Source organism: Sapajus apella, unplaced genomic scaffold (assembly GCF_009761245.1).
Source record: "Sapajus apella isolate SASKATOON/1434 unplaced genomic scaffold, GSC_monkey_1.0 scaffold28, whole genome shotgun sequence".
NCBI lineage: Eukaryota > Metazoa > Chordata > Mammalia > Primates > Cebidae > Sapajus > Sapajus apella.
The window spans coordinates 7,664,420-7,686,187 of NW_022436968.1; the positions used below are offsets into that span (position 1 = coordinate 7,664,420).

Sequence of the window (21,768 nt, forward strand, 5' to 3'; positions counted from 1 at the left end):
AGCTGCAAGTCTCCTGTAATTCAGATTCAGTAGACCTGAAATGAGGTTTTGGGAAAATCTGCATTTTTAATAAGCAAAGTCATTAATTGTGATGCTCTTGATGGTAGACCACAATTAAGAAAGACTGCTTTAATCCTATCATTCAACAATATAACATTTTTCTTGGTGCAAGGAAACAAGAAGCTAGTATATGTGAATAAAGATATATAGGTGCTTTTTAGACAGTAAATTTACCTGAAGTAAGAGCTTTTGACACAAAATATCTCTCCATCAAACTAATATACAATTTGGAGACTTTACAATATATAAATAAATAAATAATGCACCACTGATTTCTGCAAAACAAATGCTATACTCTTAAGAATAGAAATCTGCTTTGAAAGTCATAGGTGAATCATTCACTGTAGTTTTCTTACAGTCAGGAACATCAAAACCCTCTTCAGTGTTGAGTTTTCCAGTTCGGCTTTCTCAGAGATTTCCCCTTTATCTTTCCCTTTATCTTCAGGAAGCCAATTCTCACTGAAAGGCCCAACATCTGTTTCAATGAGACAGAAGCAGGGGATTCATTTCATTGCATTAAGTGCATTTCCAGTAGTCAGCTAAGGATATTTCAGGATCTTCTTCAAATGAATTTGTATCACTCTCCCCTGCCTAATACACAGTAACTCAATATACCTCATCATCTTCATCTGAGAGTTCTTGTCCTTGTTCACTAAGGCTATGATCTTCTGAGTCAAAAGACTGAACTTCAAATTCTACACTAAACTGATCTGAAACTGAATCCCAATCCAACCAATCACTTGAATGTTCACTTACACCAGCATCAAGATTCAGATTCAATGGCGTCCCTGTAGATTCACTGATACTGCTTCTTTTACAACATAACTCCCTTATTACACAGAGCCAGGCTTTCATCAAAGGAAAGGCCAATACGATCAGATTTGTGGCATTTTCTTTGCCATTCACCAGATAATTAATCTGAATTTTCTTCTGTCTCACTAATTCTTCTCCTTCTAGATAAGGTAGATGGTCTAGAAACCAAATGTGAAGATGAAGGTTTCTTTTCCTGCAGCTCTTGCACAGGGTCCTTTTGATCAGTCCCACCTTCAAAGTGACAGCTGCAATGATTCCAGAGAGTTGTGTGTTGAGGGAAATGATGATAAAATTACACAAATCTCACAATCACAGGAAAGTGAGAACTAGTCTCAGCCACCAACTTCTAGTAGCATTATTTATAGCAGCCAAGAAGATGTGAAAGAGTTTGAAAGGGAAGAAACACAAACCAAAGAAGAAAGTATGGAATCTAGTTTGCCCCTTAATGCCATTGAACCTTGTGTGATTTGTCAAGGTCGACCTAGAAATGGTTGCATTGTCTATGGCAAAACAGGACATCTTATGGCCTGCTTTACATGTGCAAAGAAGCTAAATTAAAGGAATAAGTCCTGCCCAGAATGTACACAACCAATTCAAATGATTTTGCTAACTTATTTTCCCTAGTTGACCTGTCTATAAGAGAATTATATTTCTAACTATATAACCCTAAGAAAAAAAAAAAAAAAAAAAAAAAGAAAGTATTAGGTGATACGGATTTGAGTTGAGAATTATTACAGTAGCAAACAACCCCCAGCATCTCAGAGACTTTAAATAACAAAGATTTATTTCTTGTTTATGTTCTATGTCCATCATGGGGCCTTTGTTTATTCCAATCACTCAGAGACTTTGGATGATGGAGTGGTCATCTTTGCACATCATATTGGCTCCCATGTCAGAGGAAAGATAAAGGATCTAAGAGTTCTTGCTGTAGTAAGTTCATGCTAAGTTCTGACTTCAACAATTAAATGCTTGTGCCTCATTGACCTAAACTAGGAACCAAATCACTTCCAACCACAAGAGACAGCAGGGCCATACTACTAGGAGACTAGAAGGTAGGAAGTTTGGGGGTTAGAGTATTGGAAATATTTGACAAACAACAGTTATGACTACCACAGGTAACCAAATATTTTTCTGGGAACTGCTCCATATCTGAATATCATCAGTGAACCATTATGCTGTTGACTAAAGACACTTGATGACTCAGAGAAATCTACAGGTGAAAAATACTGTGCATTAGCTGATTAGACATCAGCACTATGTCTACTCTAAACAGATGGTAGAAAATGTAAAATCTGCTGAAATAGAAGGAGGAAACTAATTACTGAAAGGTGTTCTGCATGACATCAACAGCGAAATGTGTCCTTTTGACTAATTTTTTTACTAGATGATGAATTATTTTCTGACCAGAACAGCTTCACTAGTTTTCATGTAAACAAAATTCATCATCCCCAACTACCTTTTGATTAGTTTAATTAGAGTTTCTGCTTCACTGTCACTAAACAAGAAAAATGTAAGAAATGGGTCAAAGATTTGCCTCACAACTCAGTTACTCAAGACAGAATAATATTAAATGTATTCAGGTGGTTGAGCATAACTAATTTTTGACAACATAAAACCTTTCCCAAAAATACAATCTATTCCCCCAAAATTTTAATAGATTCTCCACTGAAAGTTTTGTAATTATGCATTATCTTTTGGAGAAATATTTTCTTCATCTAAAAAAAAAAAAGCTATTTTTTTATGTGACTTTGTTTTTATCCTATCTGCCAAAACACTGCTTTTGCCCCATGCAATGGGAACACAGTATAGCAATTGTTTTGATTTTTATTATTTTATTAACATATATAATACTTGAGTCTATTCAATTCTTAAGGAGAAACCAATGTCAGTATGCAGATATTTATCAAATTGACAGAACATTCTTATTTTAAAAATGTTCTTGAAAATAATGATTTTAAAATGTTTAGAGAGAAGTTTCAGGTTCCATTTTTTAATATTCTCCATGTCTAAAATATGAAATATATAGAAGTGATTTTAAGGAACTATTTATTTCAATAACCTCTTTTATTGTTTTGTGAATTATAAAACAGTATTTGGCCTCAATTATTTATGAAAAATGGAAAAATATAAGTTTAAATAAGAAACAATGTTAATAATTATGAGTTTGAACAGATTATTGATGAACTGGTAATTCTACCATATGGATAATGGATAATTTTGGTTTATGTTTTCCTCATGCTGATCAAAGCTCTTGTGCATTCTGACTTGATAATAAGTTCAGCTTAATGTGGGGCAGCTAATGAATTTGCAAACTAGTCATTGTAGACACCAAGTAGAACAAAGTCTGTGGAAATTCTAGTCACAAATCATATATCACTGATAACAATTTTCTCACTTCATTCAACTTTTCACTACGTACTCTTTAGGAAATTCCACCTTCTCTGCGTTTCTAAGACTCAGAGACAATGTTTCATATTTCAGATTTCTGTTCTGGCAGCACACCACTTCTGGTATCCAAATCTGAGCCAGTTATCTATTAAAAAATTTTTAAACTCCAAAATATTTTATTATATCACAATTTTGAAACTCAGAAATGAAAGTCAAATGTACTAGGAATGGCATGTTTCCATTCCTTACTGACTTTTAAAAGTTAAAATACCCAAAATACATCTTAAATTTAAGTGAATTAAAGTAAGTGTTCATATGTATTTGCTTTAATAAGTGCGAAGAGTACAAATTTATATACTAGATTGTTATGAGAGATAAGATATTTAATCTCTAGCATAATCTTTAAAAGTCACTAAAGAATGTAAAGGAAAAAAGATAAAGAAAAAAGCTGAAATCTAATGCTAATTAGTGCAAAAAAGATAAGATAAAAAAGATAAAATGGAATATGTCAGATGTGTAAAACAGCAAAAAACAGTAAGACGTTAAATTTATGTAAATACACCACTAACTACAATAAATGCAAGTATAATAAATATTTCAGTTAAAAGAAAAAGATTGTCTGCTCAAGAAAATTCAATGCTATTTTGCTCTCAAGAGAAACATCTTAAATATAAAATACAAGAATATGAAAAGTCAAAATATTTTAAAAGTATTTAATTATTCAACCAAAAGAAAGACAATAGTTATATAAATATCAGATACTTTTTTCCATTTCTCATTGGGGGAAAATTTCCAGGCAAGCAAATACTTTTCTTGTTAGTAAATACTGCAATTTGTGGATGTTTTATGACGGTTTTCAAAGTTAATAAATGTAAGGCCCACTAACAGCCACACAGTCTAAATATACTTGTAAAATCCACAAAGGATTAACAGGCTGCTCTGATGCTTTTGGTAGACATAAAATTTGGCAATCTGTTAGTGATTATATTGCTGGGAAGCTACTAGGAAGACTATTTGTAAAACAGTAAGGACTATATATGTATCTAAGCCCCCCTGGTAGACTTAGAAATATTGATTTAAATGAGTTTTAGGTTAGTTGACTTTAAATAAAAAATAGTAATAAAGAATAGACCTTAAACAAAAATTAACTCCAGATGGATTAAAGATTTAAACATAAGACTTAACACCGTTATGACCCTAGAAGAAAACCTAGGCAATGCCATTGAGGACATAGGCATGGGCAAGGATTTCATGACTAAAACACAAAAAGCAATGGCAACAAAAGCCAAAATAGACAAATGGGATCTAATTAAACTTAAGAGCTTCTGCACAGCAAAACAAACTATCATTAGATTGAACCACAGCCAATACAATGGAAAAAAATTTTGCAATCTACCCATCTGACAAAGGGCTAATATCTGTAATCTACAAATAACTTAAACAAACTTACAAGAAAAAAATAAACAACCCCATCGGAATGTGGGCAAAGGATATGAACAGACATTTTTCAAAAGAAGACATTTATGCAGTCAATAAACATATGAAAAAAAGCTCATCACCACTGGTCATTAGAGAAATGCAAATAAAACCACATTGAGATACCACCTCACGCCAGTTAGAATGATGATAATTTTTTAAAAATCAGGAGACAACAGATGCTGGACAGAATGTGAAGAAATAGGAATCCATTTACAATGTCAGTAGGAGTGTAAATTAGTTCAACTATTGTGAAAGACAATGTGGTGATTCCTCGAGGATCTAGAAATAGAAATATCATTTAACCCCAGAATTCCATTACTGGGTATATACCCAAAGGATTATAAATCATTCTGTTATAGACACATGCACACATATGTTTATTGCAGCACTGTTTACAATAGGAAAGACTTGGAACCAACCCAAAAGCCCATCAATGATAGACTGGATAAAGAAAATGTGACACATATACACCATGGAATACTATACAGCCATAAAAAAGTATGAGTTCATGTCCTTTGCAGGGACATGGATGAAGTTGGAAACCATCATTCTCAGCAAACTGACACAAGAACAGAAAATGAAATATCACACGTTCTCGCTCATAAGTGGATGTTGAACAATGAGAACACATGAACACAGAGAGAAGAACATCACACATTGCTGCCTGTTGGGGGTGGGGGGACCAGCAGAGGGATAGCAGAGGTGTGGGGATATTGAGAAGGAATAACATTAGGAGAAATACCTAATGTAGATGACAGGGGAATGAAATCTGTACATTCTACACATGTACCCCAGAACTTAAAGTATAATTTAAAAAGATAAATATATAATAACAGTAAAAAAGCTTTAAAATTTTATGCAGCTAATGATAGTATTAAATACACCATTCAGGAATTGACATAGGTGACAAGAAGGATATAAGCCTACGGTAACGTTGAAAAAAACACTTTCTTCTTCTAGGACTGATGGAGAAAAGAGACAAAAATTCATTAACAATATAACACTTTTGAGGAATAAAATTAATCCAATTGACCTTGTGGATATGTACAGAACATTACACCGAACAACTGTAGAATGAAATCTTTTTCAAGACCACCAGAACATTTACCAGAATTGGCCAAATCCTGGCAAGAATGCAAGCCTCAACAAATGTTGAATAAAATTATGAAAAGTATGCTATCTTACCACAATGATATTAAACTTAAATTCAGAAACAAAAATGTAACTATTAATAGTAAATAGAAGGTTGAAAATTAAATTGCGAACTTTGAAATAAAAAGCTATGTGTTAATATGGAAATTTCAATGGAAAATGGAAAGCATTTTGAAGTGAATGCTGATAAAAATGGAACATATTAAAACAGAAGTGTCAGCACTAATATGGTATTAAAGGGAATTGTATAACCTTCACTGACTGCCTGATAAAGAAGAGAAACTGGAAAGCAGATTTAATCATTGATTCAAAAGCTTAGAAACAGAACAAAAGATAAACACTATGAAATAGAAGGTAGGCAATAATAAAAGTAAAAGCAGAAGTTAAGGAAATGTCCTATAATGTCCAACAGAGAAAAATCAATATGATTAAAGATTTTGTTGTTGTTGTTGTTATATTTTTAGCAAAACTAACATGAGATGGAATCGAAAATCTGAATATTTCTTAATTTTGTATTTATTTGTTTATGTTATTTATTTGTTTGTTTATTTGAGATAGAATCTCACTGTCACCCTGGCTGGAGTGCAGTGGTGCAATCCTGGGTCATTACAACCTCTGCCTCCCTAGTTGAAGCGATTCTCCCACCTCAGCATCCTGAGTAGCTGGTATTACAGCCACCAGGCCCAGCTAATTCTTGTATTTTTAATAGAGACAGGCTTTCACCATGTTGGCCAGGATGGTCTGGAACTCCTGACCTCAACTCATCCATCTGCCTCGGCCTCCCAAAGTGCTGGGATTACAGGCATGAGCCACCATATCCCTCTTGACTGTTTTAAATACCTTTGCCCTGCCTCACCTCCACGGGGTTAACCTCTTTATAAAATCATTGCTGCAATAATCATCTGTGCCCAGACATGTGGCGATAACACCTTGACTCACCTACACAACTCATCTTTGCTTTTTGCCTTGTCCCTTATCTAAAACAATAGTCAGGACACAGCAGAAACCAGCTTAGCTTTCAAGTCTGTATAGCTCAGGTTAAGCCTCAGGAAGTTAACATCACATATGGCAACCTTTGACCAGTGGGCACACAGACACCAATTAATGAACATTTATTATATCCAGGACTAAGACAGGCAACTTTCAGGTGCACTCTTCACACCAACTTAGCAACTTCCAGGGGATCAAACTACAACTATCTACAGTGGTTAACAGCTTGATTATGCAGATTTGTATCAGCTTTCCTCTTTCTCTCTCAATTTCCCTAGTCCCTCACTCCTGTTCTATGGGTTGCCTTACCTTTTTCAAAGTCATCCTAAGATCTCCTTTTCTTTCTTCCTTCCTTCCTTTCTTCTTTCCTTCCTTCCTCCCTCCTTCCCTACCTCTCTCTTTCTTTTTTTCTTTCTCTTTCTTTTCATTCCTTCTTTCCTTCCTTCCTTTCTTCTTTCTTTCTTTCTTCCTGTTATTCTTTCTTTCTTTCTTTCCTTCCTTCCTTCTTTCTTTCTTTCTTTCAGACTATCCAATACAAAATACAATTTTAAGAACTTTGGATCTGTAATTTTAAACCTCCCACCGAAAACACTAGGATATATATCTTTATAAATGAATGCTGCAAATTGTAAACAAATTTTCCCAAAGAATAGAAAAAGAGGAAACATTTTCAAACTCTTTATTTTTATGTATTTATTTGAGACAGGGCCTTGCTCTGTTGCCTAGTAGGTTCAAGTGAAGTGGTGCAATCATGGCTCACTGCCTCAACCTCCCAGGCCCAAATGATCATTCCACATCAGCCTCCCAAGTAGAAAGGGACCACAGTCAGGCGCCACCATGCCCAGCTAATTTTTTGGTCTTTAATGGGGAGAGGATCTCATTATGTTGCCCAGGCTGGTCTAGAACTCCTGAGCTCAAGCAATCCTATTGCTTTGGCCTCTGAAATTGTTAGGATTACAGGCATGAGCCACTATGCCCAGCCAAATTTTCAAATTCATTAAAAAAGGTGAGCATAACATTAATATCAAACCTTGACAATAATAAAAGAAAACTTTAGGCCAATGTCTTTCACAAAAATGGATATGAAAAATTCTAAACAAAACACTAGCAAATTGAATTCAGAAATAAACAAGGACAACACATCACAACCTATTTAGAATTATTTCAGTAATGAAAATGTAGTTCCTTAAACATTTGAAAAGTTTATCAATGTCATTTATCATTTACCATATCAAAGGAAGAAGAGTCATACAATGAATTCAATAAATGCCAAATAAATATTTTTAAAAATTCAAAAAACTTTCATGATAAAAATATTTAGCCTGCTAAGAAATTATTTTTTACAGAGGTGTCAAATTATGAACATCCAAAACTTTTAAAGTAAATGCCATACATAATGATAAAACATTGAAAACTTTCCCTCTAAACCTGAGAATAAGGAAAGAGTACCTGCTCTCATTAAAACAAAATCAATAATGGGAAAAAATAAAATCATGTGTCAACTGATAGGATACAATGAGAACAAAGTGTCACCTTTGCAATATTCCTGCCAAGATAAATAACCTAATAATCAGACAAATACTATGGAAGGAATTTCCACAATAGAAATGCCTTATGATCTTGAAACGTGTAAAGGTAAAAAGGATGAAGGAAGAGATGAAGAATAAATCAAGACCAAGAGAGATTAAAGAAACATGATAAACTGTAACTAATTTGTGACTCTAAACTGGAGTTTTTGCTAGAAAAGGCATTATTTGGACATTTAGTGAAAGATTAATTGCATGAGTTTTAGATGAAGTAATATGTCAGTACTTATTTCCCACTTCTGATGGTTTAATATATTTATTTATGATAAATTTTTTGGTAAGAAAGTATTCTAACCTAATAGGCTTTAAACTTTTGTTCTTAAATGGTTTGGAGACAGGAGTGGTAGAGAGTACTCTCTATTGCATGTGCAACTTTTCTATAAGTTGGCAATTGTTTTTCAAAAGTTCTAGAATTATCAGGAAGGTCTTTATTGTTAAGGTGACTTTACTGTTTTAGTTATTTGAATAATTTATCAATTTCAAATTTAGCTCATTTAGAAAGAGTCAAAGTGTCTTTATCCAGTCTATCATTGATGGGCATTTGGGTTGGTTCCAAGTCTTTGCTATTGTGAACAGTGACGCAATAAACATACGTGTGCATGTGTCTTTAAAATAGAATAATTTATAATCCTTTGGTCAATACACACCATGGAACACTATGCAACCACATAACGAGTTTATGTCTTTTCCTGGGACATAGATGAAGCTGGAAACCATCATTCTCGGCAAACTGACACAAGAACAGGAAACCAAACACCGCATGTTCTCTGTCATAAGTGGGTGTTGAACAACGAGAACACATGGACACAGGGAGGGGAACATCACACATTGGGGCCTGTTGGGGGTGGGGGACTACAGGAGGGATAGCAGAGGCTGGGGAGATTAGGGAAGGATAGCATTAGGAGAAATACCTAATGTAGATGACAAAGTAATGGATGCAGCAAACCACCGTGGCATGTGTATACCAATGTAACAAACCTGTATGTTCTGCACATGTACCCCAGAACTTAAAGTATGATAAATAAACAAATAAAAAGTGTCAACGTTTATATATATGATCTTTTCCAGGGTTTTAACTGAATCAAATTCATCAGTGTTTTAGAGTCAGGTTTTCAGGCATAAAGAATGGGTATTTACTTTTTAACTGCCTTACCATTATCATTGAACAGAATTTTTAAAAAATACTTTTGATTTTTTGCTTTATGCTCTAAAAATTTATTACGCTTATTAAATATATTCATAAATCCCTATTGGTATAATAATGTAATTAGTTATGGTTCCATCATAAAACATAAACAGTGCCTTAAAAATTTTGCTATTTAAACTTAATAAACTCTGTCCTTAAAGGTGTGTTTAATTATAATGACTATGTTTGTGTGTTTTAACATTTAATATGCTGACTTATCTTTTATCAAAGGCAGAATTTACTTTACAGTTTTCTTTTTTCTTCTGCTAAAATTGAGGAAAACAATTATATTGCATTGTGTATTATTAATTTTTATACTAAGAGAATGATATTGATGTTTATAAGACTTTACCAAACTCTTAAATATTCACAAATCAATTAAGGGTATTACCCTCACATAAATTCTTTGTATTTATTTTATTATAAACAAGAACATTTCCTAATCAATAATATTGGGCATATGTTGTGGGAAATGAAAGCGGACTATTCACTAGAATAATAATGTTATTAAAATTTAGAAACTTAGTTAATTGAACTTTGAGTGCTCAGTAGGATCAGTATTGCCATGGTTATAATTACTTCCACACAATATCATTTCTCCTTTTAATATGCAGATTGTGTGAATGATATGACATAATTATCATGAAATTGTTTTGGTTATTTTAACAACTATTGCATGAATTTTCCATTCAATGATGAATAACTGTCATTAATTTATTAAGAGTATGTTTATAAAATGCTTACTATTTTCTACACATAGTGCATGTGGGTGTTTTAGGATGAACAAAAGCACTTTTAGGACAATCATAGAGAAATATTAATGTCTTCTTATGATCTTCAAAAAAGTATCTTTCCTTCTTCAAAACACTTAAAACTAAAAGTAATTTTAATTTTTAATTCAAAATAATTAAATATGTATTGAGTGCCTAACATCTACAGCTCTCTTCCACTGTATAATATGCAAAAAGAGACCAAGTGTACTACTAGATACATAAACTAAAATAAGGGAAACAGCATAACATCAGCACAATAAGCATGTGAAAATTTTCATAACAGTGAGGCAAGCCAATTGGTACAACCGCAGAGAAGGAAGAAATTATAAAGAAGGCATATGGCCTTGAAAACATTTTCAGGTCAAATCAGTAGGGTAACTTACTTGAGTTTTGTATTTCTAAATCTATGGAAGGAGTTGATGCTACTGTCTTCTTAACCCATTACATGAACTTCCCTAAAATGTCTTATGTCTAAATAATATTTTTTAAAACATTTAAAATACCTACATGGAAGGTTCATTTACGTGATCAAATTTCTCATTGTATAATAATTGAACAATTCTGATTATATAATACATATATTATATATAATATAATTCTTATTGTATAATAATTGAACATCAATAATTTTGATGTTAACTATATTAATCAAAAATTAATTTAAAGGGAAGATTTTACATATAAAATAATACAAGTTTTCAACAGTTATAGCAAAACAAATTATGAAAGTGTTGAGCAGTGGTCATGTCAAACACGAAGATCATGGCATCGAAATGAATAAATAAATTAGAGAGTCAGCAGGATTAAACTAATCGAGAGTAAGATTTGGTGGAAGAGTAACCAAAGCAGGGAAAGTATTCCAGTTTGAGGGACCTCTGGGCAAAAGCCTACCTTCTCATGTAGGATTTGAGAGCTTTATTTATAAAATAGACCAGTGTGGCTGAAGTGAAGATAAAGAGAGGATGAATGTGAAATTGGACACAATAGTAGGGGTTGGATTTTGTGGGGAAAACCATTGTATTTGTTTCCCAAAGTACATTTGATATGTTTTATTGAATTCTACCTTTAAAAGAAGAAGACCTATACTTAGTTAATAAGGTTTATAAAAATTATATACACACATATTTTAAATAGGACCTATTCCTGCCTTTAAGAATTATAACATTTAAATCATTTTGTATTAGTCTGTTTGTACACTGCCAATAAAGACTTACCCAAGACTGGGCAATTTACAAGAGAAAGAGGTTTAGTTGGACTTACAGGTCCATGTAGCTGGGGAAGTCTCACAATCACGGTGGAAGGCAAGGAGGATCAAGTACCATTTTGCTTGGATGGCAGCAGGAAAAAGAGAATGAGAAAGATGAAAAAGCAGAAACCTCTGTTAAACCATCAGATCTAGTGAGACTTATTCACTACCATGAGATCAGCATGGGGAAACTGCCCCATGATTCAATTATCTCTCACCAGGTCTCTCCCACAACATGTGTGAATTGTGGGAGTACAACTCAAGATGAAATTTGGGTGAGGACACAACCAAACCATATCATTCTTACCCTGGCCCATCCCAAATCTCATATCTTCATATTTCAAAACCAATCATGCCTTCTCATCAGTCCCTCCAAAGTCTTGACTTGTTTCAGCATTAACTCAAAAGTCCACAGTCCGAAATATTATCTGAGACAAGGCAAATCTCTTCCACCTACAAGCCTGTAAAACAAAAAACAGGTTAGTTGCTTTTTAGATACAGTGCAGGTACAGGGATTAGGTAAATACAGGCATTTAAAATGGAAGAAATTGGCTAAAGCAAAGAGGCTACAGGATCCATGCAAATCTGAAATATGGTGAGGCAGTCAAATCTTAAAACTCCAAAATGATCTCCTTTGACTCCACATCTAACATCCAGGTCATGCTGATGCAAGAGGTAGGTTCCCATGGTCTTGAGCAGCATTGCTTATGTGGCTCTGCAGGGTACAGCCTCCTTCCTGGCTGTTATCATGGGCTAGTGTTGAATGTCTGTGGCTTTTCCAGGCACATAATGCAAGCTCTCAGTGGGTCTACCATTCTGGAGTCTAAAGGGTGGTAACCCTCTTCTCACAGCTCCACTAGGAAGTGCCCCAGTAGGGATTCTGTGTGGGGGCTCTGACTTCACATTTTCCTTCTGCACTACCCTAGCATAGGTTCTTCATGAAAGCCCTGCCCCTGCAGCAAACTTCTGCCTGGACATCCAGACATTTCCATACACCCTCTGAAATCTGAAATCTAGGTGAAAGACCCCAAACCTCAATTCTTGACTTCTGTACACTCACAGGCTCAACACCACATGGAAGTTGCCAAGGTTTGCAGCTTGTACCCTCTGAAGCCATGGCCCAAGCTCTACATTGGCCCCTTTCAGCCATGGCAGGAGCAGCTGGGAAACATGACACCAAGTCCCTAGGTTGCATACCCAGCAACCTGGGGACCCTGGGCCTGGCCACCAAAACCATATTTTGTTCCTAGGCCTCAGGCCTGTGATGGGAGGGGCTGTCATGAAGACCTCTGACATGCCCTGGAGACATTTTTCCTATTATCTTGGGGATTAATATTTGGCTCATTGTTTACACAAATTTCTGCAAATGGCTTGAATTTCTCCTCAGAAAATGTGATTTTCTTTTCTATCACATTGTTAGGTTGCAAATTTTCCTAACTTTTGTGCTCTGTTTCCCTCATAAAACTTTATGCCTTTAACCGCACCCAAGTCACCACTTGAATGCTTTGCTTCATAGAAATTTCTTCCACCAGACACCCTAAATCATCTCCTTAAGTTCAACGTTCCACAAATCTCTAGGACAGGGGCAAAATGCTGCCAGTCTCTTTACTAAAACACCACAAGGGTTACGTTTGCTCCAGTCCCCAACAAGTTCCTCATCTCCATCTGAGACCACCTCAGCCTAGACCTTATTGTCCATATCACTATCAACATTTTGGGCAAAGCTATTCAACAAATCTCTAGAAAGTTCCAAACTTTCCCACATTTTCCTATCTTCTTCTGAGCCCTTCAAATGATTCCAATCTCTGCCTGTTACCTTGCTCCAAAGTTGCTTCCACATTTTTGAGTATTTTTGTAGCAACACCATACTCTACTGGTACCAATTTTCTCTATTAGTCTGTGTTCATGTTGCTGTTAAGGACATATTCAAGACTGGGGAACTTGCAAAAGAAAGAGGTTTAACTGGACTTACAATTCCAACTGGGTGGGGAAGCGTCACAATCATGCCAGAAGGCAAGGAGGAGCAAGTCCTGTTTTACATGGATGGCAGCAAGCAAAGAGAGAATGATGAGGTTGCAAAAGCAGAAACCCCTGTTAAAACCATCAGATCTAGTGAGACTTATTCACTACCAGGAGAACAATGTGGGAGAAACCATTCAATTCTCTCTCATCAGGTACTTCCCATAACACATGGGAAATATGGGAGAGCAATTCAAGACGAGATTTGGGTGGGGTCACAGCCAAACCATATCACATGTTAAAATGCACTTTGTTTCTTTTAATTTCACCCGTCATCCCTTTTTTAGTAATGCCTTATCCTTCTAGTGATTAGACAGGTTGAAAGGTACTGCATGTAATATTTGTGTGATAAAAGCTGTACTTTTTAAAATATTAATTTAGAAATATGATGAAAGCTTAATGTTTTCTTAAATATGGATTTGGATATATCACAATTTAAAATGTGATGCATCATGAGTAAAATTTCCTCTTGTGGGTTTTAAAAGTATATCCTTCCTAATTGTATTGTAAAATCCAAAGTCAGCTGCAAGCTACTCATAGCCATATGGCTAAGTACAAGTGATCGGACTGTTAGTCAATCTTATGTATGTAGAAAAATGCCTTGTATCACAATTATGTTTCAAGAACAATTCAATTATAATCTTTTTCACAATCAAGGAAAGATGTTCTGAATATTCTGGATTATATGCAATAACTGCCTCTCAGCTTCACATTAATATAGATGATAAATGCAATTCATCACAGAAAATTTGAATTTTTATAAATTGCAAATTTAGAAGGTTGTCTTTAGGTAACATTTACTTATAGAAATTATTTATGTAAAACAGTTTCTAGTCATAATCACTGACTTTATATACTTCTGATCTTAATGAATGCTCATACCACTGCTATAGAAATATTAAAATTTTTATTAAAATTACAGAGAATCTTTCATATAAGAAAAGTAAGTGGCTTGACCATGATCACAGATAGAAACTAGTAATAGAGAGAAAACTAATGTCCATTTTATGACTGCTAATTCATTTTATTTATAGCAAATTTATTCATTTTAAATATAAATTTATACTAAACTTTAAAAATCAGTTTTCAGTAAAGAAAAGAACTGAATAGGCAAATCAAATATGTGTGGCTAAATAACAGTTAACACATTTATAATTTTTCTTTTCCCCTTTCTATGCCATTATCAGGTCTTCAGATTTGGTCATCTAACATTCTTGGCCTTAAAATACTATTGATATATTATTTCATCTGAAATATCTTCATGATACTATCAATTGCTTTTTAAAATTTCTTTTGTTTCATTTTTAATCCAAGAATATAATTTTCTTAAAATGATTTAGGATTAAATTGCTTTAAGATAGTTTACATTTATAAACTACTGTATGTCAGACAGGACTAAAAGTCAATCGATGGGGGCATGGTGGCTCACACCTGTAATCCCAACCCTTTGGGAGCCCACAGAGGGCTGATCACCTGAGGTCAGGAGTTCGAGACCAATCTGGCCAACATGGTGAAACTCCATCTTTACTAATACAAAAATTAGCCAGGTGTGATGGTGGGTGCCTGTAATACCAGCTACTTGGGAGGCTGAAGTAGTAGAGTCACTGGAACCTGGGAGGCAAAGATTGCAGTGAGCCAAGATCATGCTACTGCACTCCAGCCTGGGAGCTGGGAGACAGAGCAAGACTCCATCTCTAAAAAAAAGGGTGGGGGGGAAGTCAATTGACGGTATCTTCCAAGTCCCATCTGTTGTTCAGTACCTCACATACCACACCAAAGTATTTATCCAGGCGACATCAGATTATAATGAACCTTAAGGAGGGTTTTGAAGAAACAGGTGAATGAAAGTTTCTACTCTTTATCCTGCAGATCAAGATGAACTGCTTCTGCCTATTATTTACATATGGCCTTCTTTTTCAACAGCTAATGTCCAAGTCTTCATAGTGTTCCCTTGAACTCCATGCTGATTTGTCAGCTCCAGAATTTACTACCAGATAAATTAATGCGACAATGGGTTCTTTGTGACTCACATGACTTTATTGATCAGAATATACTTAATGCAGTACTAACAATTAAGAATAATGTCAAATTATGGTTAATCATATCTGATAATAATTACAACAAGAAGAAAAGCAAGAAGAAGGAAAAAGAGCAGGAGGAAAAATAAATGCAATTGTTCTTCACTCAAAAACTTTCCTAGAGTACACAGAAAAAAGAGGAATCTGATCATTGCTATTCAGGATTCTGCTTGTCTGGGAAGGGTAAATGGATCTACCTTTAGTTTACAAGCATTTTCCGTAGGGCTAGTCTGGGCCTCTTTCTCTGAAAGAATAAAATAAACATTTAGTCCTTAGAATTCAGTTTGTTACATGCAAAGATAAAACTTCCTTCTTTTAGAAGATATGCGGGCCCATTTGTGCAATATGCATTTCAGAGTAATCAGGCTTTGCAATAGGCATTCATATACACAGAGGTTTTAGAAAAAATAAACTTAACATTCAACTATAGCAAGATTCTACTGCTTTAAAAGGGCATTTTTGTGTTATTATCTGTAATTTCAAAGAAGTTTCTTCTCTAAAATCTTAGTTTTACTTGTATTCACTTGTATATTCTCTTTCAATTTCTTGTTCTCTTTCTTTAATAAGTACTTCCTGTGCTTTATATATGCAATGGGTTTAAATGTCAATTATAAAGTCAGAATTTATATGCTTTGAAGTAAGTTTTCAAAAACAAGTAACAAAATACAAAGATATTTGTCCTTAGAAGTCAAGAATTTAGAAACTGGAATAACCTGGGGAATGTAGAAAAATAGGAAATTAAAAAATAATAATTTAGTTCTTAAGAATGACATGAAATAAAGTTAAACCATTTTGCAATATTCATCCTCCATATCAGTTCCCTTTGAAAACTTCCATAAGAGCCTTTTACATTTAATATGTCTCTAGCTTTGATCAAAGAAAATGTATTTTAAATTACACAATTTTAAAGAGAATTTGATCACTTTACTTTTTTTTTCCCCATTTATTTATTTTATTGCATTTTAGGTTTTGGGGTACATGTGAAGAACATGCAAAATTGTTGCATAGGAACACACATGGCAGTGTGATTTGCTGCCTTCCTCCCCATCACCTACATCTGGCATCTCTCCCCTTTACTTTTTTAAAAAATCAAACTACTAAGGTTAAAAATGGCATCAAAAGAAATAAAGTTTTATGAATTAATCTCAATCCTGTTTTCAATTAACTACTCAATAATGAGTTCATTTCTGTCACTTTATTCTGTTTAAAAATGTTTGCAATAATTTAAACCTTTTCTTTTTTTTTTTTTTTGAAACAGATCCTTGCTCTGTCACCCAGGCTGGAGTGCAGTGGTATGATTTCTGCTCATTGCAACTTCTGCCTCTTGGGTTCCAGGGATTTTGTGCCTCAGCTTCCCGAGTAGCTGTAATTACAGGTGTGTGCCACCATGCCTGGCTAATTATTTGTATTTTTAGTAGAAAGGGGGTTTCGCCACATTACCCAGCCTGGTCTGGAACACCTGGCCTCAAGTGAAATCACTTTATATATGCAACAGGTTTAAATGTCAATTATTGGAGCCTCTCAAAGTGCTGGGATTTCAGGCATGAGCCATTGCACAGACCTAAACCTCTTTTTCTGTTATTAACTTACTCACAAAATTATTTTTAGATATTCTTACTCTTATGTATACTTATTGTGATTAATTTAAATTCAGTATATGTTGAGGATGAGAAAATAATTTTAGGATTCCTTTTATATAAAATGAGGATATATATATATAGATTTGCATGGACATATTTAAATTATAAATCAGATGTTAGAATAAAGTTAAATGTAGAAGATTTGAGCCAGTTTTACAACACTAAATATGATTTACCTGTTGAATTTACTACTAAGATAAACAATTGGCTGAACTTTTTCATGAAGCTTTATGAAATCCTTCTTTTCTCACCTTTGTGGTAATCCAAAGATACCGTTTTTTGAATACATATATAATCAATTCACTATAGGAGCTGAAGGTGCAGAATGGAACAACAATGTCATAGGAATTTCAATACAACTGTTTTTTTTCCAGTTTTAAGGTTATATAATTCAAAATTCCAAATTACCTTGGCTCAACCAGATATCTGTAGGTTCTGATTTAGGACATTAATATAGCAAAGGTGATTAATTCTAGATACTTTAAGAAATTCTTTTAGTTGTACAGTAATGGACTTAGAAGAGCGAAGTTTGTTTTCTATTCTTGTTAGTTTCAGGTGAAATATTTTGCTCTTCATAGAAAGCGCAATTCTCGTAGAGGTTAAGATAGCAGGATTAGACAGAGCTACAGGATTAGAAAAGGCAACAGAAGGAGGTCAAAATGGCTAAAAGTTTGGCCTGAAGAAAGTACTATAATACATGCTAGGTGTATGTTTCATATAAGTAGAGCCAAAGGAAATCATCATCAGACAATAGAAAGAAGTTGTGCGTAGAACACCTCCAAACTAAGATGCCCCATATATATTCAGAAAGTGCTGGGTATATAGGCATATTCCTGCTAAGTAGCCAGACTCAAAAGCAGAGTGCTCTAAGGATCTCACTGAGCCCAAGTTCAAATCATTAATCAATCTCTCTGTAATCAATAACTAATTTAGACAGGCTACAACAAACTACACTATATGTTCTTAGACTCCTGGTCAAAAAAGCAACCCTATTAATCAATATATTAATGACTTGACCAGAGGTCAGTACCACGTATGTGTGCTTCTTATTTCAGTAGGAAAGCCAAAGCTAATTCCAGACCTGCTAAAGTTAACTTTCATAGCACACTTAAGCCTCTAACCAATCGATGGTCAAGACCATCTTATGATGAAAGTATCATTTTTGTTTGTCAGTATTTTCCTTGAAACATCATACAATCAGATAGAAAATCAAAGGTCCCCTACAAACTCCAAATATTTGTGCTACCCAGTGTTTAGGACTGGTATAAAATCAGACAGCTAAAATATCCAATACCAGCACAAACTTGTTTGTACTAATAAAATATTTATTTTTATACTAGCTATAATTTTTCACCTTACTCTATTTATTTATGTTCTACATCTGTGGAATGACTAAGAAAACATAATCAATATCTCATTAATCAAGTCTAAGTCTTCAGGCCAATTCTCTTTCATAAGGATAATATCATGAGCAGGTTTAATTCAATCTCCCAATACATAATGTAAAGAGTTCCCAAATTCAGATATCTGAAAGTCCTTTCAAAACTCACTACAGGGGGAGGATCCAAGATGGCCATTTAGGAACAGCTCAGGATTGCAGCTCCCAGTGAAAGTGCAGAGGGTGAGTAGATGCCGCATTTTTATTGCCCACAGACTAGGAAATTCCCAGGGGCAGGAGCTCCACAGGTCACCAGCGCAGCTGTGCTGGCCAGCACTGCTGCTTTGCCCTGTGTGGCTGCTTTGTTGGCACCCCGGAGCAGCGGTTCTCCATACAAAATACACCAGTCCAGGTGCCCTTTTGGCTGGCAATTGGAGCCACGGGAAGTCACCCATTCGTCTGTTTAAAAAAGGGACTGAGCAGAAAACCAGGACAGTAGATTCCAGGGCAAAAAAAAAAAAAAAAGCGCCAAAAACCTCAGTGCTGCTGTTTAAGCCAGCACAGTGAGTGTCCACAGGGGAAAACAAACAGACCACAGGGCCTCTTCAACAGGCGACTGGAACACCAACTTAAAAAATGCTCTGAGGCAGGGAGCCAGGCGATCAGGCTCGGCTGGTCCCACACCCACAGAAGAACAGCAACCAGAAACTCTGGATTGAGATTTTCACAACAAGCGCAGCTGAACCCAGGAGGGTCCAGCTCTGTGGGGGAGGGGCGTCCACCATTACCTAGGCAGCCAGCTACGACGGAGGTAGTTGGCCAATGCTGAGGCAGCCCGCAATTGCCAAGGCAAATCGCCATTGCTGAGGCAGCCAGCTGTTGCCAAGGCAACCCGCCACTGCAGAGAGACCCCGCCTCAACAGAGGTGGGCCACCATCACCAAAGCAGTTCTAACTATACCCATATGAACAGGACTGGAGGGAAGTTCACTCGGCAGCTGGGCGGAGCGCACAGCAGCTCAGCAAAGCCTCTACAGGCAGACAGTGACTAGGCTGCCTCCTTGCTGGGCAGGGCAGCTCTGAAGGAAAAAAAAAAAAACAGAGAAGGCAGCAGCATAACCGAAACTCATAAAGCCCTAAATCCCTGGGCCAGTGCACCTGGGAACAAAAAGCAGTTTATGAGTTCTGCTGCAGCAGACCTAAACTTACCTGCCCAGCAGCTCTGAATGAACAACAGAGCTCACAGCTCACTATTTGAGCTCCTATAAAAAAGAGACCATCTCCTCAAGCAGCTCCCTGACCCCTGTATATCCAAAGAGCCACCTCATAAAGGAGAGATCAGATTGACACTAGACGGGTATCCTTCTGGGACAAAGATAGCAGAAGAAGAAAACTGGTAACAACCCTTACTGTTCAACAGCTGCTGCAGGTGAACCCCAGGCAAAGAGGGCCTGGAGTGAACCTCAGCAGACCTACAGCAGAGGGGCCAGACTGTCAGAAGGAAAACCAAGAATCAGAAATAACCTCATCATCAACAAACAGAACGTCAATCTGAAAGATTTGAGACCCAATCTGAAAGCCAGCAACTACAAAGTTGACAGGTGGATAAATCCTTAAAGATGGGAAGAAACCAGTGCAAAAAGGATGAAAACACCTGAAACCAGGACACTTCTCCGCCTACAAGGGATCACAACTCCTCACCAGCAAGGGAACAAGGTTGGAGGGAGAACGAGTGTGATGAAATGACAGAATCAGACTTCAGAAGGTGGGTAGTAAGAAACTTCTGTGAACTTAAAGAACATGTTCTAACCAAATGCAAAGAAACTAAGAACCTTGAAAAAAGATTTGACGAAATGCTAACGAGAATGGACAAAACAGAAAGGAATATAAGTGAATTGATGGAGCTGAAAAACGCAACACGAGAACTTCTTGACATGCACAAGTATCAATAGACAAATTGACCAAGCAGAAGAAAGGATATCAGAGGTCGAAGATCAACTCAATGAAATAAAACGGGAAGGCAAGACTGGAGAAAAAAGGGTAAAAAGGAATGAACAAAATCTCCAAGAAATGTGGGACTATGTGAAAAGACCTAATCTACGTTTGATAGGCGTACCTGAATGAGACGAAGAGAATGAATCCAAGCTGGAAAATACTCTTCAGGATATTATCCAGGAAAACTTGCCCAACCTAGCAAGGCAGGCAAACATTCAAGTCCAGGAAATACAGAGAATACCACAAAGATATTCGTCAAGAAGAGCAACCCCAAGGCACATAATCGTCAGATTCACCAGGGTTGAAATGAAGGAGAAAATACTAAGGGCAGCCAGAGAGAAAGGTCAGGTTACCCACAAAGGGAAGCCCATCAGACTCACAGCAGATCTCTCAGCAGAAACCCTACAAGCCAGAAGAGAGTGGGGGCCAATATTCAACATCCTTAAAGAAAAGAACTTTCAACCCAGAATCTCCTATCCAGCCAAACTAAGCTTCATAAGTGAAGGAAAAATAAAATCCTTTGGGAACATGCAAGTACTCAGAGATTTCGTCACCACCAGGCCAGCTCTACGAGAGCTCCTGAAAGAGGCTCTACACATATAAAGGAATAACAAGTACCAGCTCAACTAAAGGGTAAAACACCCAGCTAGCACCAAAATGGCAGTATCAAATTCACACATAACAATATTAACCCTAAATGTAAATGGACTAAATGCCCCAATCAAAAGACACAGACTGGCAAATTGGATAAAAAGCCAAAACCCATCGGTGTGCTGTATTCAGGAAACCCATCTCACATGCAAGGATACACAAAGGCTCAAAATAAAGGGATGGAGGAAGATTTACCAAGCAAATGGAGAGCAAAAAAAAGCAGGAGTTGCAATTCTCATCTCTGATAAATTAGACTTCAAAGCAACAAAGATCATAAGAGACAAAGAAGGACATTACATAATGGTAAAAGGATCAATGCAACAAGAAGAGCTAAC

The 21,768-nt window shown here is 35.8% G+C and overlaps 1 pseudogene; it reads right to left on the bottom strand.

Annotated features, from left to right (window-relative positions):
* Positions 1–357: 357 nt before the first annotated feature.
* LOC116561229 lies at positions 358–19,649 on the bottom strand (annotated as a pseudogene).
* Between the last annotated feature and the right edge of the window lie 2,119 nt (positions 19,650–21,768).